The sequence below is a fragment of the Lepisosteus oculatus genome, chromosome 19, assembly GCF_040954835.1.
Source record: "Lepisosteus oculatus isolate fLepOcu1 chromosome 19, fLepOcu1.hap2, whole genome shotgun sequence".
NCBI classification, from domain to species: Eukaryota; Metazoa; Chordata; class Actinopteri; order Semionotiformes; family Lepisosteidae; genus Lepisosteus; species Lepisosteus oculatus.
In genome coordinates this window covers 11166228-11189637 of record NC_090714.1, presented here as the reverse complement: position 1 = coordinate 11189637, position 23410 = coordinate 11166228, and the positions used below count along the sequence as shown (strand labels likewise).

Below are 23410 nucleotides of genomic sequence, written 5' to 3'. Positions count from 1 at the left end.
TTTGTGGAAATCAACAGCCGGTCATCTTTCGAGCAATGTCTGCATGAGATTATCAAATCAAACTGATGCCAAAAGGGCTACGTGGATCAAATACTGTCCTCTCATTTCAACATTCTCATGTTTTTGGAACATCTAAAATGAACATGACTAATGAGAAGTACAAGGGTAGTAAATTGAGTTTATGATCAACTTTTTCAGATGAAAAATCTGACTTCTTGGTGCAGCATTAGGATAAATCAGGTTATAGAACAGTAAGTGTCCTGCAAAGAGAACTTTAGGCTCCACAGATTGCCTACATATTTCTAAATTCTTTCATTCACTATCACATAACATGTACTAACTGTTATTACCCTGATGGCCATGGGGGAAAAAGGATTTTGAAACTTGGAACTCCTGGGGGTCTTCTGAAAACATGCTCCATTTCTTCCACCAGAGGAACGAAAAAAGCCGAGAAAAAAAGCTACATGCATCGTCAGTCTGTAACCACGCCCACTCGAATGACATCACTCGGAGGCCACGCCCCCCACACCTGCCCGCCAGGTTCTGCGAGAGAGAAGAGAGCTGAGTGAGTTTGTTCCGCGTCTTTTTTATCATTAGTTTTATCTTTCCTTTGTTTTAGTACAGATGTCATATAATCATGTAGTCTATAACTTGCAGGAGAAAGAGGTAAAACAAGTATTTTCGTTGGGAGCTAAATAGAATTTTGTAATGTGAGTCTTTTATTTTCCAAGGCTGCTCTTATCTCTGTTTTACACAGCCAACGCGTGTATTCCTTTAACATCAAGGAAAAGCTCTGTTGCACCAGGAAAGACACTGATGTGTTGTAAGAATGAAAACATCTCTTTTCCGTAGGTGTATCTTATTCTTTCTTTATCAAACACTTCGTGAACTTTGCTCACAAAGTCAAGCGTGTGAATTTATCCAAACTGAAAGTATCTACCTAGACTTGAAGTTCTTTTCATTATTTTCCAGAGTCTGTGTTGTGATTATGTTCTTGCATTCGTAGTAAAAATGTCACTTGTAACTCATTTTTTAGTTTAAATGATTTTTTAATTCTTAAAATCTGCTGCTTTGTGTTTTCAGTTTAGTGACTTCGGACAGGACACGATTCGCACTAAATAATGGGAGTTCAAACGTAAGTGTAAAGATTTTATTAATTTCTTTACACGTGCAGTATCTTATTGACATAAATTATGCGCTATCTGTCCTGGTGAAAACACTGTTTGATACTGCGAAACCTGATCGTCTAAATACTGTACATGTGCTCCTGTACCTCCCGAATGCTGTGGTTGGAAAAACGTGATGCATCTTGCCAAAAGAAAACTCAGACTAGGCGATATTAGATCTCTCCATGTTTATTGAAAGCAATTTCTGCTAAAACTACGAGTTAGTTTAGCTTTTTTGATGCGCATGATACATGCGCAAAATAAACCGTTTTGGCTTCTGCTACGTTGCATCACAACAATTAAAACAACAGAACCTATAAAGATTTGGATTAATTGTTCGCATGTTAATTAAGTTGTTTTAGAAAAAGAATACGTTAATCAATGAAAATCGTAAGAAACACATTAGGATATAGTAGTTTTTATCTAATCGATACACATGTAGCTGTATTGGATGTGTTGTGCCTTCGGTATTTTGCACACTTGTAGTGCACACCTCAATGCTACAATACCTTGTTAAACATGAACATTTCCAGTTACACCAGGCTAAACGCTTTATTCCAACTATAAATATTTTTAAACTGCTTAATCTTCCGAACGTGTCAGTCAATACAGAAGCTACAGTAGATCTGACTAGCTGGAATAATTCGAGATCCTGTTTGTAACAGAAAGCATAATGATTTCTGTTGTTTTGTAGGAAATGCAGCACTTCCAGTCCCTGCCTCCACATATCCCTTGGAGAAAAACAGTAATGTGCTGTACGTTTCTGTGCTTTTCCGTGCAGTTGCATGCAAATCGTTTCGTACTCTGTTTAAAAACATTTAGCTTGAATGTAGCCGTGTTTTGACACTTTGTAATTTAAATGCACGTTAATTTTCCACTTCAAAGCCTGTGCATCTGTCGTACTGGAATGCTTTGTTTTGTATGCAATTTTCGCTGAATTAATTGTTTAATGAAGTTTGATATTTTTTTATTTTATTTCTCATGCAGAGTTCTGTACTCTCTTGGTTCTGAAAATCCTTAATGTTGCTGAGTTTTTGGCGGGGAGACTTTGCGAGTTTGCAACGATTTCTGAGAATCGTTGCAATGGACTGTTTTATCCTCGGAGTCACCGACCGCAAAGAGACACCCTATCGCATTTTGACTTGGAGACTTCAAAGGCTGCCCCATTTTTAAGGGTCCCCAGATTTTCCCGCCAAAAAACTATCTCCAGGATTTTTCAGGGCGTATCCACCCATTTTTGGAGAGGGGGGTAGGCCTGTCTGTCACAGCTTGTAAACTGCCTTCCCCTCCTGCTGGGAGCGAGGGGGCTTGGCTAGAGCTATCCTCCCCCAGGGGCTGTACCTAAACTCACTGCTAGGGAACATAAACCCTAAATCTAAATTGGCAGGAAAATCTGGAACCACTTAAAATGGAGGTAGCCCCTGCAATTCCCAAGAAAAGATGCAACAGGGTGTCTCCTTGTGGACCATGGTGCAAAGTCCAAAACAACTCGTTGCATTATTTCTTGGAACCTGCTTGTGGTCGCTCCGGCCAAATTCACCAGCCAGTAATGTACAACAGTGAGGCAGCAGCCCAGAGCAGACCCTTTCAACATACCTTGAAAATGCAATCAGCAGCTTTTATTGCAGAACGCGCAGCACACACAGTAGCAGCGTACTGTGATCGTCACGGCACCCTCACACAACAGGGCACCAACCGGGTGAGCTAAAGGAGACCTCCCCCAGCCCAGGCAGCTGAGGTCCCTGCTATGCGCAGTGAGGGTGCTGAAGTGTCCTTCGCCGAGCCCAAGTTCAGCAGGGGAGGGTGTAGCGGAGCTGGTGTGGTGACGTCAGCGCCCTCACTGCACGTAGCAGGGTCCTCAGCTGCCTGGGCTGGGGGAGGTCTCCCTTAGCTCACACGGTTGGTGCCCTGTTGCGTTACGCCGGAGACCCGGGTTCGCGCCCCAGGTGTGGGGACAGAACGGGCAGCAAGGAGCACGACCCCACGCGGAACCGTGACGATCACAGCAGCAGTCAACAGGAAACATTCAGGCTAGGAACGTCAAGAGCCATGACTGAATCGGCACATTACAGATCAGGCCACTGGTGTCAAGAATGAAATTTAAGGAAAGGCACACATGGTCAAGAGTAACTTTCCGGCCCCAACGAGATGCTGGAGCGGAGCTGGAAAGGAGATCGTTGGAGCGCCGAGGATCTGGAGCCACAGAACTGAAGGCAGAAGCAAAAGGATCGGGTTACCAAAATAACTGATTTGCAGAATCGATTCATTTGACGTTATGTCAAGTCTATTAACTTTTTAAGTAAGTTGCCTGAATGACACAATATGCAAACACGCTTGAATGGCCAGCAGCCATGTCACCCTGCAGCTCTCAACTGGTAACCCACTGAAGCCCAGCAGGTGTGAGCCTGGTCAGTACCTGGAGGGGAGACCTCCTGGGAAGCTATGGCTGCTGCTGGAAGAGGTGTTAGTGGGACCAGCAGGGGGTGCCCACTCTGTGGTCTGTCTGGGTCCTAAAGCCCTGGCATGGCAGTGGGGAAACTATACTGTAGTGGCCGCCATCTTTTGGATGAGATGTGAAACCGAGGTCGTTCCAATGCGAGCTGGTACCAGGGAGTAGTGATGGGGCCTGAATTTGCAATGGCACCGCAAGATTTGGTCTTTTCTGTTTAGGGTAGCAGACAGAAGGAGTCTTTCCTAAATTCAAGCCACGCTGGGTTGTCCAAGACCTCATTATCTTCATTAGTTCCTCTCTTCCTGGCACTCTCCATTTTTTATCTGGAATTTCATCCCTATCTGCTCAGTAAGAACACTATCCACAGTATATACCTTGCTCTCAGTTTTTGTTAATGAAAATGTCACTAATAGTTCTAATAATATCAAACACTATACAAGTAATAACGCTGTGAAATGTTTCTTCTGCACTCCTTTGCTTTCAATACTTTATTCCATGTAGGGTCTATAAAAGAGAAAAATAACTTACTATGTATTACTAATAAAAATATAGAATACTTTCCACATTATTAGTGTTTTACTTTGTCTCTAGACTTACCACGCGACTCATATATGGTACTATCTGCAGTCTCAGCACCAGTATTCACAATTTCAGCTTCTCAAAGATGTCTGTCAGACGAACATTCCAGGTCTGTGTGTGACCTGGTTAATTTTTAAATATTAACTTTTCATAATGAATTGAAATTGATTACATGTTTTAGGAATGTTGAGACACATCCAAGTCATAGCTTATATTGCCTCTCTTGAGACCCGATGACCATTGTAATGGACAACAGTTTTTTTTTAATCCAGCATAACATCTTAGTTTATTTTGCAAGTAATGCCTGAATAGATACATATAAATATTAAATATCATTTTTATTGCATTATATTATGGTCTCACTGTTAATAATTAAATATAAAAAGATTCCTTGCTCGGGACCAAAGGCGACTGACCTGACATGCTGCTGATAAATGTGAAATATTACTCTTAAAACTTCACGGACGTGCGATTGCTCGATGCTGATTGGTGTGTTAGACCGATTTATCAACCAATTAGAAGGCAGTGGTGCAATGTGCAGTAAAATGAGGAAAAAATACTTTTTAACATGTGATGTCCATTAACTGGACTCCAGGTCTGAATGTTTAAGGTAATGTTACGAAATGCGCTGCACACACTCGTGATTTCAGCGCTGGTTCAAAGGTACATACTATAAACGTCAGAGTATGACGTCAGCGGTTTACAAACGAGCTATTTCTAGCACCAAATTGTCTCTAAACCATTAAGCTGTTGTTGAAATGTTAACACATTTGAAAACTTCTGAATGCACGAATAAAAGGGAACCAAGGTAGTAGTAAAATGATTTAGTTTGTAATCCTAGGTGAAGGTAACTCGCCTCAGTTTGGTGCCTTACCCTTTTAATTTGCTGTTTACCAGCTTATCCGTCTTCGGGGGAGAACAGTGTCATAGGCACAAACGTTATGAATTTGTTGTTTTTTTATTCTTAGCCTAGGCTGTAAGCGACGGAATTAATAGTAATACCACATGAGGAAACTAGACATGAACTCAGAATTGCAAATGCCTCGCTGATCGATACGGGAAAATAAGATCTTTTTGTACATGTACATATATACTAAATAAACAGTATGCAACACTTAAACCGAGACCGGTTAACATATATAGTAACCGGGATAAGGTTATTCTTCTACGTTTTCAGGTACTAATCTCCCTACCTCACCTCCCCAAAACAAACAAACAAAAAAGATCTGTAGAACCACTACGGTCCGTATTATTTGTATTGTTTCTTAAACCGAGCTGCTGTATTTGTTGATTTTATAGTACATTCATTTGGCAAAACCTTTACAATGCAGCAATAAAGATTGCTTTCACCGGCCTCGCCTGACTCCAGTGCTGGGATGAGAGTCCTCTCGTTCTGTTAACGAAGTGCAGAGTTCAAGGCTTATTCACGGGTTTAGCAGTAAACAGTGTCGACAGTAATTCTCAGACTGATGCTGCATAAACTTTCTCAAAACACCTAAACTGTTGGGAACAGGGTGGCACCCATAAAACGTCCTGGAAGAGCACTATGGCTGTGGTAAGTGAGAGTATTTCTCAACAGGTCAGTCCCATTGTCTCAATATGATGTGAATTCACCCAAAATGAGCTCATGTGCAATGACAATTAGCAAAAGCCTCAACAGTAGTATGTTTTTTTGCATTTTCGTAATTGTGAATGACGAATTATTACGTTGAATGACATTGATGTACCTTGCTACGAAATGCCGCTGCTTTGTGAAATAGAATGGATTAGTAAAGTTGTATTGTACGAGTTAATGATCTCAATGTATAATTAAATAATCAAAGAAAATTAATTGCGAAGTAATTAAAGTACCCTTTTCTTTAATTCTAAAGAGTAAAACGATATCCCATTGTCAGCTACAATACAAAGGCTCCATGTACTGTATTAGTCTTAATTGAAAATATATACCTGTTCTTGTTTTGGTTCAGTGGAATGAATGGTGTTTATGCTGATTTGATTTACACTGAAGAGCTTTGGTTAAACAGCGGCTAGAAATGACGATTATGGCCTTCAGAGCAACGTACTAACAAAGAAGGTGTGAAACATTAAAGTAATACAAATTTCCGCACCAAACCTAAAATAGCAAACACGTCGCTTGAGTAGTGCTGTGAATCTTTTCATATTTTAATTGTGTCGTGTTAATCATTCCATTAGAGATTTTATTTTGTGTTTGAACCCAAAGTGATTTGAGCAGCAACCAGCTGTTGGCGAGTCCGAGCAACAGTACTTTCACCCAACCGTTTTTATCATCGGTTCTGAGATATTATATTGATATTTCATGACACGCAAAGCCAAATATATATATAAGGTCAGTTTTGTTTTGTCTAAATTGTTAATCAGGGAGTAAAATGACCGAATTTACATTTACTTATGTAAAGCTGAAATCGAGTCTTGTATCATCTTGGGGGGAAAAAAGATGAAACCAGGAAGCCGTTTAATGTCGTAGGGAACCAAACAGGCTGTGTTCTAAACTTATTTTTTCAGATTTCCAAATAATTCTAAACAGTATGTGAAGTATAGCTATAAAATTCTGGCGGATGCCTTGTTTTTCTTCTTGTTGTAACTTTAGAATAGCGCCCCAACAACTACCAGGTAGTTTCTGACGTTATTTCTTGTCGTTGTCCCTGTTGTCACTGGTACCCCAAGAGACTGTGTTGCGAACGGGGGTCATCCCCGGCCTTATAAGCGATGCGCTTTCCCTGCCTGCCGGCTCACAACTGCAGCTCAGCTCCAGCGCTAGTACTAACAATTTCCGGCAGCCTCTGCGTTTTTGAAAGCTTAGAACCGGTGCCCCCATTCATGAGTGAAAACGAGAATAATAGCCATCATTAAATATGCAGCAGGAGGCATCAGGGCGTTACAACAGCGGACAGGCGTGGGTTCGGAGGCATCGGTAGTGTCGAGCTGTTTTGTTTTCGTCGTGCTGTGTGTTTTAGTTATTCTGCTGGGCCCAGGCTTTCTCTGCCGGGAACCTCTTCACTGGCCGCACTGCTGGGGAACATGGAAAAAGTCGACTGTGGAAAAACTCTCAGAAATAAACTGAGGTTCTGGTCTTTAAGTGAGTGACAGAGTGACAGTGGAACAAAGGTAAGACGCTGGCAGGTGTGTAGGCCTTTACTATAAATATTAGAATGACACTTGATGCCGTTGAGTCCATATGGTCCTGTTTCTGGGTTAAGCCTGTACTAGTCAGACCTTGTCTTTGTAATGCATCCAACCAGGAAAGGTTAAATAGTTTTATCGGGTTTATTATCAAATAATTGCTTTGTCCCGTTTAGGAATGTGTGAATCCCTGAATTCAACATGTTCTTAGTTGCAGCTTGGTATCTGTGTTAATTGTGTGCTGTGTTTTAAATAACGCCTGTCATGGAAATATAACTATCAAGGAAGCCACAAGAGAGAGTTCTCACCTGAGTAAGGTCTTTATTTCAATATTGCAATATTGGGAGCCCTGCTGCCACTTCGCCAAGTGCAACCAGAGACTCAATTTGTTACAAGCAGTACAGGGTTTTTATAAGACGTTGCGCTGTAAAAAAGTTCAGCACTTGGTCCCTTTCTAAAACTTCCCCTTTCTCTAAGAGAAAACAGATTACATCATAGAGCGAGAGAAGAAAAACTAGATTTGTTATTCAAAGCTTATCAGTTACTTTCAGCTAATTCTAATGACCCAGACAGCATATATTATTTTGGTACATTGTCTTCTAAACTAACCTAAACAGTGTACTTTGTTGACGAACTGTTTTCTAAAATTCTGCACGTACTGTAGCATAGCAGTTATATCCTTGAAATATTATCTAAAAGCACCAATATATTTTTTGTAAAGCTCTCTACATTTTTAAGAATCAATTAACTCATTAGATTTCCACTACAATTCCCTCCTTTTTATTCTTGAAAATGATTAAAAGTTTGATTCTTCATATGGACTCCCAGGAGGCTCCCATACTTCGGGTTCTTGCGTTCTTACCAGAACATACTGATGCGCAAACATATTCATTACCATATTTTGAAGCATTGGAATAATACAAGTCGAACAGCAACACAAAAACAGGAAGACAAGTATCACAGCTACTATAATCGGTGTTAGTTACTTAAAGAAAAACATTCCCCCTGGCCCAAACAGTGATGTGATTCTAACCAGGAGAGAAATGGGTGAGGCTGTAGAATGAGGCATTAAAGCACATACATAACAAGATGCATTAAATTTCTTTAACTTTACAGTATGATTTATAAATTTGTACCACAAATTACTCATATCCCCCTCATTATCAGTTTCATTCAGCCAGTTTGTATACAAAGAGGCTTCGCGTTTAGATTCTTCCTCTTTCTGGGCTTCTGGGTGACAGGCTTCCACATAAAAAGGAAAAAGGCTGGGCACATCAGTCCCAAGCATGTGATCCCCATCTATCCCTGTGGAGACATCACTCCTGCTCTTTGCTCAGTTCGTTTGTGACCTTTTTACAGTGGGAAGCATGAATTCAGGGCACCTGGCACGGCCCCCTCCACCTGAGCGAACACCACCTCTTTTTCCTGTCTTTCACCAGAATCCAGTCTACTTATTCACGCATTAGTTCTTACAGCACAGGTAAATCCCTGTGGGCTGGAGCCCAGCATTTTTCTTAGGGTTTTTTTACAAGATTGGTCAACAGCTGGGTAATAACTCTTAGAAAAATCTACACATTGTTCCACTGCCTCAGCTGTGCCGTTTTGCAGAACAATTCTAGCTGAAGTTGTAAAATTTCTCTTTGGTCCGTTCCTGCAAAACATCTTATTATAAACAAACAAACCATAATAATAATGTGCATCTATGGGAATCACTCCCAAGGGTAACTCCCCTTAAAACTATATTGTTCTACCCATCAGGTTCTGCCACTAGATAGGAGAACCTTTCTCTACATTTTTTTTTACCTTCATGATCCCTTCAGGGCGTACAATTAGCACAGAAGCAGCAGCTTTAGTCCACATGTTTTTCAAGCAGGATATTAACAGTATGATCATAACGAATAATACCAGACACACAAATATGTATTGAACCAGAGACCCTCTCCAGGTTCCTAGCACAGACTGTAGCCATGCACCAATGCCCCAATCATCTGGATTATAATTGTGATATATATTTTTCTTCATCATAGATGTGCTTTGCTAAGTCATTCATTTGCTAATAATTGTCTAGAATACAAGTACTGTTTAGTCTTTGCTCACCTAAACAGCTGTCTATCACCCTAATAGAGAATGGCCTAAAACTGTGATTATAGCGAGGAGCATACAGTTATTTCCATTTTAATAGATCTGAGTTACACTCAGACTAAAAGCAGGGCTATTTACCCATGCCAATAAACCTAAATAATCACCTCTATCAAAGGGGATTACTCCCATGAGCATCTTTTATAGCAATACAATCCCAACATGAGCTCTGATTATTATTTGTGGCTGACTGATAAAGTATTGATTCCATATCCCAATTTTATCAAAGTAAAACTCATTACACTTAACAGGTACACTGTCGCCCCCCCTCAGGAAGCTCAACAAACACAGAAACACTGACAATATAATAATTAATGTTCACTCAGTCTCTGGTGCAGTGGTTCGGTGTCGGCGCAATGCGTAGATCCAGCGATCTCGTCCTATCACTAAGAGTCGATAGTCAGTTGCACTTGATATGGTCCTTCCCAGCAGGGTTGCAACATCTGGCAGGGTATATCTTCCTCATCACACCCACTCGCCAGGTATCAGGTCGTGTCTTCCCTCTACTGGAGGTCTCCAAGCGTCCAGCACCTATTCACCAGTCCCATGCACCACTTCAATTAACAACCTACAATACTACAATAGAGAATTAGCAAATTCAACAATCCATTAGCCAAATTCATCCCTCTAGGAAGGTTTGTTGATTGGCTTGTGATAATATCAAACAGGCTCTATTACACAGTTCTGTTTGATCCAGCCCGCATTCCATGGCGTTCCTTCAGTCTGATGTCTAGTCGATCTTTTAGAGTTCTGTTCCTTCATTCCACTGTTCCAGCAGACTGAGGGTGATCTCAGTCCATCTCACCCCGAATAATCCAGCCACAGCCTGTCCCTTGATCATAATACAAGCGGTAGGGCAGTGCCCACCGAGGGCTTATCTCCATCATCAAGTGTTTGGTAGACACAGAGGCAGTGACAGCAACCCACTGGGAAAACAGATTATAAGAGCCAAGGTTTCCCTTTACAAATGTAAATTGTAAACATTTGCTACTGCATGAAAGGTTTCTCAGGACCAGGCCTTTTGAGCTGTAGCACCTGCACCTGAACTGTAGTTGAGTTCCTTTGATAAGCATCACATTGAGATACCACATAAGTGGCTACTGCTTCAAACACGGTCCCCACCCAGGTGTCCGACAGAGTGCATTTGTCGAGCTATAAAGAGCATTAGGCTGTAAGGGCCTGCAGAGTGTCCAGTATGTTGGCAGCACCACACTCTTTTCTAACCATGTCCTTTTCTCTGCCTTAGAGGCCTCAGCCTGAATATCCTGCAGCTGTCCCCTTTTTACCAATAGAGGTCTCACAGGGGTCTCAGACTCCTGTTCTACAAGTACTGCTCACCTGACAGCTACATCTGCAAAGTTGTTCCCTCGAGTTACTGGAAACATTTCTTTATTATGTGATTTACACTTTACCACAGCTACTTCAGTCAGCAGGTGCAAAGCTTCTAACAGTTCAGAGACAAACCCAACATTCTTAACTGGAGTCCCTGCCATGTTGGGGAAATCCCTATTCCTTCACTGCCATCCAAAATTGTGGCATACACCAAATGTATATATACAGTCTATATAAATTGCTACAATTTTCCATTTAGCATATTTACAAGTTTCAATTAAATCTTTTCATTCGGTCTGCTAGTTCTACACCAGATTATTCACAGTTTATACAGCCAGGCAGGTAGCCTGCACAACACATAAACACGGCCCCTTGGCCACCGCATCAAGGGGTCCTGAATAATAATAACCCACCAGACGATGCCTATCTCCATGCCTCCTGCACCAGCACAACAGCTCACAATCCATTTCTTTCACTTACACACAGATTACATACAGATGATCCGTCTGAGGGAATCCTGTCCAGGGCCAGTGCCTGCAAGAAAGCTTGTTTCAAAACATCAAAAACGGTTTCTGCTGCAGGGGTCAAGGCAATTTTGTCTTTAGACTGCACTACCCCCCTTAAACCAATACGTCACTAGACAAGCTCGTTCTGAGAAGGCATTCACCCTGGCTTTATCATGTAATTGGTTTTATACTCCTTTTTTTTCCTCTCAAGATCCAATACTTGGAGTAGCCCGGCCTTATGGATTCCCTCATTAGGTAAAACAATCACAATATCACATAACTCTATTGAGTTAGTTTACATAAATCCTATTTCATGCAGTAATTCCTTATAAAATGCTGCAGTCTGGGCCTAAAATAGGTCTGGGGTGTCCCCCACCCACATCAGTAGTTGAAACTGTACATCTTTACCCAAGCAGACTGTGACAGCTTATATTTGCTTTAAACACAACCCTTGCACTCCTTCTCCTGTAGCCTCCTGTTACCCGTTAGAAAACGTTATATCACATCTTTATGCTGTTTTAGTCTAAAAACAGGACAGCTGTGCTCCTGTGCCCCACAGTTACTGCACACTGTAAGATTATTTCACTTTTATTTAAATCCTGAGATAAATTTAGGAAGGCTACAGAGAAGTTTACTAGATTAAAACTGTTAGTTCACACACGGCTCTCGTTTCAGCTTCTGACAAGTTCTTTAATTGTGAAATCAAGCGTCTTTCTTACAATTTCTCCAAAAAACACATTTTTTTTTGTAACTGCACACCAGCTTATTAGTAGTTTTGTCTTTGAGGTTTTATATCTCGGTATAACATTAAAGTCGCACAATAATTTCGACAAACTGGCGGCTCCCTTTTCTCCTCCTTGGGAGTCTTTTTACCACCCATTTGCAGCGCTCGCACTTCTGCATGCATACTTCGCGAGTTATTAAATCACATCTGTCACTGTTCGTAATATCAGGAAAGCATAGTTGCACTATAGTTGGCAACATCAGGTTTTAACCCACTCAAGTAAATTTGTTTTATTACTGTGGAAGTATCTTCATTCACTTCCTTCTCATCGGCTAACCCCGAGTATACTATCCATAAAGCTATAAACCTTTCTGTAAAATCTGAAAACATCCTCACTTCCTTCTGCTGACATGCTGTTACTTTTCTCTAATCAGTTTTCGGTGGGAAATGCTCTTTCCAAAATCTCCACACTAGTTCCCACCCTTCTCCCAGATTCTCTCTCAAGGCGTTCTATTTCTTCTTTTGCTTTCTCTTTTTCTACATATACAACTTCGTTTCGTTCAGCCATTGCTTTTAGCTTTTCCATCAGGGATTTTTCCGTCTTATCTATGATATTCTGTTGAATTCTCAAATATTCCTCTAAATATTTTTATCCAAAGGTTCATACACTTTTCTACATTCCTGTTCAGCCTAAATTCCGTCTGACAGTCAATATTTCTTTTAAGTTTCACTTTGGATTAATCAAACTTTTTTTTTTCCCCTTCACACCAAACCATTTTCACGTCTCCCACGCGCCCCGCGGAATTCCCCAGTCGAGACAAACTGACGAACTATCACAATACGGGAACACGGACCAGGTTCCAAATCCTGGCTTTAAACACACAGTTGAATCGAGTTACCATTTTCGGCTCTTCTGCGAGTACAGTTCTAGTTACCACCTTCAGCCGTACTGCAGTCGTGTACCAGGATGTAACACCTGGATTTTTTCGCACGGGCAGGGCGAGATGCTATTCCTTCAGCAATCCCTCCTTTTCTACCCCACCTTCACAAAACAGACATCTAAAACACATACACCATTAACTCATTTTTCTGTTGTACTCGCTTCAGCTTCAGGAAAACCCTGAACCCACCACAGCAACATGGAGAGGACAAGGGACTTTTTAGAAAAGAGGAGTCCTTACCTCTTTTTAGAAGCGGCCGCCTAACTTTTCCTCTCCATGTCCGTGTGGTTTAATTTAGATGGATACTTCTTCATCATTTGGGTCACGTATCCGCCAATCTGCCTCCTCCTTTTTAGAGGACGTTATAAACCTTTAGGAACAATATGATCTAGCAACAAGGTTATGTCACTGTAATTAGGCTTAAGACAATCAAGAACAAGGCGCTTGCCTTTCTTCTAAATTCTTTACGATCATCAGGCAATTAAGGAAAAGACTTAACTAATGCAAATAATTCACTAGGAGACCAATGTCAATGTACTGTACATATGCTGGAGTTCCTTCTGGACCTGAAAAAGTGCACATTGGTATTTCACAAACAAGTGGCTCCGGACCGCTTTCTAATTTCGGTGGAGACTTTTTCTTTTTAGTACGCATGGCCATGACTTTAGCTGCAGTTTGCTGTTCTTTAGTTTCAAGACTAGTCTTTCTTTAAGCTTCCCATTATTTCTGTGATTCCTCTTTCCATTAAATAAGTTTTCCAATTCATTTTCTTTCATTTCTTCTCCTTCTCTTCTAAGTTTCCCCTTCTTCAGGAAACGTCTTTTTCCTAATTCAACTTTCCTCTGTCCATTCTGATTCACTTACAAAGATCCTTCATAGTTATGGTCCCCTAATTATCATATATAAATTATGTGCAAGTTCCCTTACACCTATTACCCTAGCTTTACAGTTCATGAACATCATTTTTTTCCCTAACCCAGGCTATAATTGTTTCTCCGAATTTGTCGTACATGTACTTTTGCTGGACTGCTCGGTCCCATTTTCGTCTTTGAATTTTAATTTCCCATTTTTACCGATCGGTGCCTTACTTAGAACCTTATCACATTAACTACTCCGCAGAGCAAAAACCACACGTCTGTGTTAAGATAAGTTCTTTATATGAGTCCCAGACTCATCAAACCCGCGTGAGAACACCCCTGTGGCTCGCTTCTCAAACTATTAATTTTTAAGGATCACTTACTGACGTCAGACAGCTGCCAATTCTCCAGACGCGTCTCTGGAAGGATAAACAGTTTATCCTCCGAGGTTCGTCCAATTTGCTAAAATTGTCCGGGTCCGGATGGAGTTTCAGCAGCCGTTCGCGTTCAGGTTTGTGATCCCGGACGAGCCCCCAAACTGTCATGGAAATATAACTATCAAGGAAGCCACAAGAGAGAGTTCTCACCTGAGTAAGGTCTTTATTTCAATATTGCAATATTGGGAGCCCTGCTGCCACTTCGCCAAGTGCAACCAGAGACTCAATTTGTTACAAGCAGTACAGGGTTTTTATAAGACGTTGCGCTGTAAAAAAGTTCAGCACTTGGAAGCTACTGTATGTACAGTTTAGCTCTTCCTATACATTAAGATTGCTAGAAACACTTCGCAAACATCACATTCCTTCTGACGTATGTGAAGTGATTGATAGTGCTTTTATTTTATTTCGAAAAAAATGTCCATAGTTTGTAGTATTTTATACTGATTATTTTAAGGGCACTAGTCCAGTAGAACTTTAAAAAGAATTAAGTGATCGAGGTATTCTGACAATTGGTTATTCTTTTATTATTTGGATTAAGAGTTGGCGCCACCTGCTGTCAAGCACGTGTTCTGCCTTAAGAGATTTTCAAGCCTGCAGTGTATCCAGCTATACACTAGTACCATATGCTTTCTGGGATGCAAGCAGAATGGCTTTGGTTACTGTGATAAGCAGAAGATTCTCAGCTGAGCACATACTGTAATTTGTTCAACAGAGTACTAACCTTGCAATAGACTGTATCTGGAATACTAACCAGGACTTATTGTTTTGGAATAAAAACATTTTCTCAAATTAAATCCTAGACATCAGCAGCAAATTCAGTTTTCTTTCCATGGGAGTGCTCGGTTATTTAATTGCATCCATTAATCTTTATTCTTGAATCTATTGAATCTAATATTTTCCCTATTACCTTGGCTCTTAGAAGTCTCTATAAATACCTATGGAATCTGTGAGCCTGTATTTCAAAGGCTACCAATGGTAATGTTGTAGATTGTCTTCCTGGTTGGTTTTTGTCTTTTAATGTTAGGATATTTATTTGTCATTGTTAATTTATTCAAGTGCTTTTTTCGGCTTACTGTTGTACTCGCACACACACACAGGATGAGAAGCCAGTCATTCACAGGGCAGACACACACACACACACTCACACCAGGGCCAATAGTCCCGGAAGCCCCACCTTTTGTATTGTGGGAGGAAATCGCAGCACCTGGAAGAAACCCATGCAGATACGGGAAGAACATACAAACTCCACACAGATAGCTCCCCAAGTCCAAAAAAGAACCCTGGGCTCCAGTGCTACAGGGCCACCTTTTTTTTACTCATTTATTTAAATAAACATACAAGCAATTGGTTTGACATACAGTACTTTGCTCTAGAGTTCAACTGCACTGCTACAGTACATCCAGGATTTGAAGCCACAACCTTTCAGTTCCATGTCTAGAGCCCTAACCACATCTCTACACTGTAAATGTAATTTTCACAGCTTGTGCCTCTTGTTTCCACTTCCCAGAGTCAACCAGGGCCTGCTTTGCACTTGTGTTAACCTAAGATCACTTTATTAGCCATATACAATTTCTTGCATTGGGAATTCATCTTTTTTACATACCCCAGCTTGCTCTTCAGGAGACACAGACACACAGGCAGGGAGAGAAGCTTGGGGTCAGAGTGCAGGGTCAGCCATTGTACAGCACCCCTGGAGCAGTTGGGGTTAAAGGCCTTGCTCAGGGGCCCAACAGAGTCAGATTCCTCTGCCAGCCGCGGGATTTGAACCAGCAACCTTCCAGCCACAGGTGCAGATCCTTAGCCACAGTGCCACCTCTCTGCCCCACATGTGGGTCAGGTGAGGTCCCAGGACAGATCTGTACTACAGCACGGAGTGTACTGAGGGAAAAGACTTAGACAAACATCAGGCAGTTTAAAAGTCTGCATTTACTAGTCAAGAATGTGCGGGTAGAACAGTAACAACCTTTGCAATGAAAACTGCTACTGATCATTTCTTGTAAGTTGACAATTTTACATGAAGATGCAAGATGAAAGTACTGCGCTTTTATTCAAGTCAGACTTATGACTGTTTAGATGTAACACCCTGAGGAACAGAGAGGGAGGACAGCCATGAGCTGAAGTCACATCAGTGTAACTAAATTTAGTCTTAATTAACTACTTGTAGGCTTTCCATTTTTCGACTGTACTTCAGAAGCGAGTATTCCTTTTGTAGAATGCAGTGGTCTCTCAGCAACGCGTTAGGTACTTTCCTCAGCAACAATATCAGTAACTTAAGAGACCTCCCGTTTTATAACTGGTCTAGGGGAAAATGAGCCGACCAGTCTGTTTTGCAGCGTCTAAACTGAAGGATAAGGCAAACCATAATTAAAATCATTTTAATTTTTAAGATCGGTTTTGAGATCGGGTCGATGTAATCAGCTGCAGGTCCCCAGAAACAAACTGCACTATGAGAGACTGTGCTTCTCCTTCTCTGCTTTTCACTTGTGGAGCAGCTGCCCTGATCATCTCAGACAAGCAGTTTCGCCTGAGACTTTTAAATGATCTTGAGCCCCTTTTCTACCAGGAAGCCCATAAACTCCCAGTACTAGAAACTAATTTCCTGTCTTCTTCCTTCTTAGGTATTGTTAAGTTCCTTGATTTGTCCTTAAGCCTTTTGTTTTATATGAAGCAGATTGAGATTCTCTATAATGACAAGTATTATATGTACTAAATGTATTATTATTAGTAGTATTAATTTTGTACTGTGGGGCAGTCTTTTTAATTTCTGAGAAAACAAATTTAATTATTCTTTATTTAGTGACAAATGACAGGACCTGAAAACAGTCAAACAAATCTATATGCATTTTTTCTGATGTTTTATTTTACTAACAGGGATTCAGTGATAACTGAATACTACATAAACTTTTCAATCCGCTTAGTTCTTGGGTGCTGTTGTTCCTAGAGGAAATGTCTCTGAGGTACTGAGAGAAAAGATGCCACAGCTACAACTTCCTTCTCACTTTTTATAACTTGGCATCATTTACTAAGTACAGTATAGCTGCATAGAAGTGAGTGAGGTACAGTAGCATCCAGCTGTTTGAAAGTAAATAAGAAAAGGAGACAAGGTTATTGATGTATGACTAGATCTTCTCTGCTTTACTGAAAAATGCTCATCAGGAAACATGGGCGTATAATGCAGATGAGGCCAGTCAGTTTTGTACTGAGAAAAGGAAGATGTCGGAAAGCTGGCCACATGTGACAACAAAGAGCATTCTTTCCCGTATCTCTTTATCTATTATTTATGCTGCTTTTATTACACTATCTGCAGTAACATGGTGGGGCATCATAAGACTTACAAGCACTGCAAATGAGAGACAGCGTGCATGCTCTGACAGTTAGAGATACAGTTGTGAGAACAAGTTTGTGAACCCTGAGGAATTATTGGGATTTTTGCATGATTGGCTCCTAAAATGTGATCTGATCTTCATCTGAGTCATAATAATAAGTAAAGTCCTATTTAACAAACAGCGACATTTTACATTGCCATGTCTTTATTGAACAAATGGTTTAAACTATCAAGGTCATTGATGGAAAAAGATTGTGAGCCCTTATATTTACGTAGGAACTAGTGGGAACCTCCTTTATTGGCAATAAATCCAACCAAACACATTCTGTAGCTGCTGATCAGACCTGCGCAGCGGTTAGGAGGTATTTTGGCCCAATTCCTCTATACAAAACTGTTTCAGTTCACGTATATGTTTGGGATGTCTTGCTTGAATGGCCTGCTTCAGATCACACCACAGCATTTCAATGGGATTGAGGTCAGGACTCTGACGTGTCTTTCTAAAATACAGAATTTCTTCTGTTTGAGCCACTCTGTTGTTGATTTACTCCTGTGTTTTGGATCATTGTCATGTTGCATGACCGAACTTCTTTTGAGTTTTAGATCACTGGGAGACTCCCTGACATTCTGCTGTAGAATTTCCTGATATAACGTGGAATTCATTGGTCCCTCAATGATTGCAAGCTGTCCAGGCCCTGAGGCAGCAAAGCAGCCTCACACTATTATTCTCCTTTCACCATGCTTCTCAGCTGGGATGAGGTTTTGGTGTTGGTATGCAGTGTTTTGTTTTCTCCAAACATAACGCTGTGGACATTTACCAAAAAGGTCAACTTATGTCTCATCTGTCCAGAGAACATTGTTCCAGTAGTGCTGTGGAACATCCAGGTGGTCTTTAGCAAACTTGAGATGGGCGGCAATGTTTTTTTTGGAGAGAAGTGGTTTCCTCATGTGGTAGCCTACCATGAACACCACTCTTGTTCAGTGTTTTTCTTATGGTAGACTCGTGAACACAGACGTTATCAAGTGCAAGAGATGCCTGCAGATCCTTAGCTGTCACCCTAGGGTTCTTTGTCACCTTTTTAAGGTTTGTACGGTGTGGTCTTGCACTGATCTTTGTAGGGAGAGTAGCAACAGTGCTGAATGTCTTCCATTTGAAACTATCTGCCTGACTGTGGATTGATGGAGGCCCAAGTCTTTAGAAATTCTTTTGTAACCCTTTCCAGTCTTATGAGCTTCAACAGCTCTTCTTCTGAGGTCATCTGAAATCTCATTTGATCATGCCATATTGCACTTCTGCACAATTCTGTTGTGAAGAGCAGGTAACCAAAATTGTGTGATTTTTTAAAAACGCTGGGGCAGGTCGAACCCTTGATTGACTTTGTTTGTTTAAACCATTTGTTCAATAAAGATATGCCCATGTAAAATGTTGTGTGTGTTATTTGTTGAATGAGACTGTCTTTATTTATTATTATGACTTAGATATTAGACTCATATAATTTTACAACTGTACATATGTTTGCCAGTTAATGTAGCTGAGCATCTGTAACAGGGCTCATTGGGTACAGAGGCACTTATAGAAGGTGATGTCACTCCCTTGGAACGTAGATAAGGTGGAATCCTTTGACGCTCGGGTCACTGGCGTAGTGGAAGTCTGTGCTGTCTTGGGAGTGTTACAGTTTGTCATTGCACCATGGAATCTCAAAGGGACCAGGGCTGCTGGTGGCAGTGGGATTAATAACAAGTGGCCTGTCATGAATACATCCCTGTTTTGTTGGATGTCACCAGCACCATGGGATGCAGATGAGAGATGACTCATTGGTTTGCTTTTGTGCTGGTTCTGTAGATTTGGTCTTAAATCTGTATGATAATCAGCTGCAGATACATAACACTGGAGATAATTTTGCTGTTTTGCCAGATTTCCCCCAAGTGGTATCAATGCAGTGATGACACAGTTGGCTGACAGAGGCAAGTTAATTTGTACCCTGGTGTATTGAAAGGGAGGCAGACATTTCAGTTTAAAAAAAAAGCTTTCATGTGACATGTTTGTGAGTCCTTTTTACATGACTACAATTGGAAATAGTGTAATGGTAGTCTTTAGAAACTTGACTGAACTAAAAAGCTGTATCAGGCAGCCTTAAGGGTTTAATAGAGGAAAAGGCTTTCTCCAGAGGTTAAATAGACCATCTCCTGTCAGATTCACTGGTTGAATTTCTGAATCTCCAGCCTGAAATTCCAGATGATAAGGTTGCATTGTGCAAACGTATTCTAAACTTCATGACTGTGCAGCCGGGGGAAAAACCTCGGAATCTTCTGCATATACAGTACCAAGCCACTCTGCTCTGTGAAGACTGCAGCTGGAGGATGACTGAGCTCAGTTTTCATCAACATTCCTGGAAACAACAAAACGCATATAGCCCTTACACCTGAAAGATCGGTGTAGTTCTGTAACTCAATTCTAACCATGATCAGGAAACCACTTTATCATGTGGCCACACAGAGCCCACCCCAGAGTGCAAGGGAGGGCTTCCCTCTGGATAGGACACCAGTCCACCACAGGGCCAATTTCAAGACATCATTGATAATATACTAGATGTTAATATAATGTATTGTTGTTATTCATTCAAAACAAGTAGAAAATATCAAAATATCAGCGTCTTTCACTGACTCTGGTTGACTGTGTGCTGCATTCTCTACTAGAGATCACTGGGGTTCCATTAATTTGTTTTGAGAAACATTTTGACAGACATGGTACTGTATGTAAGATCCTCTCCATCGTCTTCCTGTTATCTTCCAGATTTTAAGCTGTTTTCCCAGTTGTTACTGATGAATCGTTGTGCTCTGGTGTTGGCTCATTTCATACATGCTGTACTACTTACTACTTAACATACTAATCAATGTTTTATTGATTAGGTCAGCTACCCAGGTGAATGATCTGGGTGTTCTTTTCTAACCCAGTTTAACCCGGTAGAAATATTGCAAGGGTTGCTGTTCCCAGTCTCTGTCTGTTTTTAAAAGTCATTTAAATGCAGATTTGAGCGAAGCTTGCAATAATATGATTTTAAATAAAACTGTTAACAGCTTTTTAACTTCATTTATCTGGCACTGTACATTATTTTACTTATGGTGCATTTTTCCTTCGTTCTTCTAGTTGTAAAGAAATTGTATTATTATATTACATAACATATACATACTGTAATATACAATTTGTATTTATATGTAAGTTAAAGGTGCAATAAAAATAAAATTATCATCATCTTCAACATCATCAAAGAATATGAGCACCGCAAATACAGCCTGCTGAAAGGACACTGTGTGCATAATACTTTAATTTCTGTGTAAACGAGTTTGGTTCTGGCATGCAGAGTTCAGATAACCGCAGAAGGCCATTGTACTCATTTAATAATAACCATGTTTTGTATCCAGATTGATAATAGGAAATGATTGAAGCTTTTCTGTCCTCAAAGCAATTCAATGGAAAAGGGTGGGTCTCGGTAGAAAACAATAGTTGTGTCTTTGTGAACCAGGATGATAATTATTGCATCCAGCAAATGAGGTAGCAGGGAGGTTTCTAATATATCAAGCGATGAGCAATTTTCTGGACGGGAGTCGGCTTGTTTACCTAGCAACCTGACCTCGCCTTATCCGCGATTGATCAGTGAGGCCAGTGAATGGCCTGCCTTTTTTTTTTTTAAATGACGAGATGTCGACCTTTTGTGATGCCTGTCTGCTTCCCAAGGCGACAAAAGGTTTTTATCTTTCAACGAAAGAAATATTGTTCTACGAGTGAAAAAAGGGAGGAAATAAATACATAAACCTGGTTTTGGGAGGTAGCTTTTCTACCCTGCCAGCTCCCATCTTGCTCCGTTGCCTGTGTAGACCCGCGCTAAAGCACACAGCCATCCAAGTACCAGCACGGACCTGAGGGATTAGGTTTTCAACTAAGCAGAGAAGCAACGGTTGTTAGGAAGCCAGTCACAACACTTGTACACACTTGTGACGCTGCGCTGGAGAAGGATGGAGACTTGGAGTGTGAAGCAGAGATTCCTGGCTTGCTTTCTTCGGACCTTGTAGCTTTTGGACCACAGTCACTGCATTTGCTTGTGAATGGATGCGTGATCTGAAGTTGGTTTACAAGTGGGAGGCTGGCTCTGGCCTTTGGAATAGTAAGAAGTAAACTGGAGCAAGGTAAGCCTTGAACAAAATTAGGAAGCATATTTTCTCCAAAGGATAGTTATTTACACAGCAAAAAATGTAGTGCGTCAGGTAAAATTAAATTCTTTCCTACCTGTGAATATGGAAAATGGGCAAAGGGCACATCTTTGGAATAGCACAAAATTAAAGGAGAAATAACATACCTTAGTCTCTGGAAAGTACTACAGGCATGGTGTTGCATCTAATGTGTCCCTGTACATCTGCTGTAATATGAGATACAGAGTTCACCCCTACTCCTACACTAGGTGATATAATATAGGCCCTGACCTGCTGTTGTCTAACTGAGGACTTCACTGTAAGCAGTAGTGTCTCATTATTCCCAATATAAAGTTCTGTGCAAATGTTTTATAGCTCTGTATTTTATTTTGCAACATAAAATAAATAAGCAACAATGAAAGAACTGGTGGTGTCTAACAGATTTTCTTTAGATGTATTTTTCTTGGAATTACACTAAGGAACAATCCCTGACAACTCTTGACAAAACTTTATGTGCAGTCGAGAGTAAATCAGATAGGTGAAACTGTTGTTTTTCAATTTATTGTCGTCTTCTTCATTTTTCCTCTGAGAATATTGTACTTCCATGGTTTGGCAGATTTTTGCCATAGTAGTTAATATCCAAAAGATCTGCTCATCGTTGTTTAGGAAACAAATTTTTGGTTAAAGGCCGCTTTGACTTAAAGTGCATTATTGGATATGCAAGATACTGTATTTTTTAAATAATTTGTCCAGATGTTAATTCTAATTTACAAAAAGTCTAGTCGCTGAACCTTTGCCTATAAAATTGTTTCATATCTGAAGCAGAAGCTTCTTTAAGTAGTTAAGTTTTATTTGTTGCATTGCAGTTTGATGGTAATTCTTGATGTATTATTAAAACAGAGATAACTGTCCCTTTAAAAATACAATTTAAAGGTGCATTTGCAGATTGTTCTGGGAGTGCTTGTAACTTGTGTATCAGTCCTGCAGAACTGGGCAGGAAATGGCTGTTTTTACTGTATATTTCAGGGCATTATAATAACATAACATAACATCTCTTTATTAGCCCTATACAATTTATTGCATTAGGAATTTGTCTTTTCGCATACCCCAGCTTGCTCTCCATGCTCTCCACAGGATCAGCTATTGTACTGCGTCCCTGGAGCAGTTGGGGTTAAGGGCCTTGCTCAGGGGCTCAACAGAGTAGGATTCCTCTGCCGGCTGTGGGATTTGAACTGGCAACCTTCCAGTCATAGGCACAGATCCTGAACCATAGAACCACATGAACACATGAACCACAGAACATGAATATTATACAATATTAGAATAAACAATAAAAAATGGATACTACAGCTCTGGATTCAGTCAAGTGAAGAGCCATTTTATAGGGACTCAAAGGAATGTCCTAGACTGACAGGCTGAACGAACTGAACCTTTTTAGTCTTGAACATAAAAAAGACTACACGTATTCACAATTCTCAAAGCCAAAGGGATATAGTTGAGAATTAACAGTGAAAATGATCCAGAGGACACTAGTAGAATCTAAATGGAAATGCATTCAATACCAGGAACATGGGACGCTTCTTTACTCAAAGGGTTGTGGGAGTATGGAACAAGCTGCCCTGTCAT

The 23410-nt window shown here is 40.6% G+C and overlaps 1 long non-coding RNA gene across 1 annotated transcript; it reads left to right on the top strand.

Moving 5' to 3' along the window:
- Window positions 1-439: 439 nt before the first annotated feature.
- Window positions 440-4142, top strand: LOC107079018 (uncharacterized). The gene is made up of 4 exons (XR_011182606.1): window positions 440-565; window positions 1084-1135; window positions 1861-1921; window positions 2154-4142. It is a non-coding gene; the product is annotated as an uncharacterized lncRNA (long non-coding RNA).
- Window positions 4143-23410: the final 19268 nt, after the last annotated feature.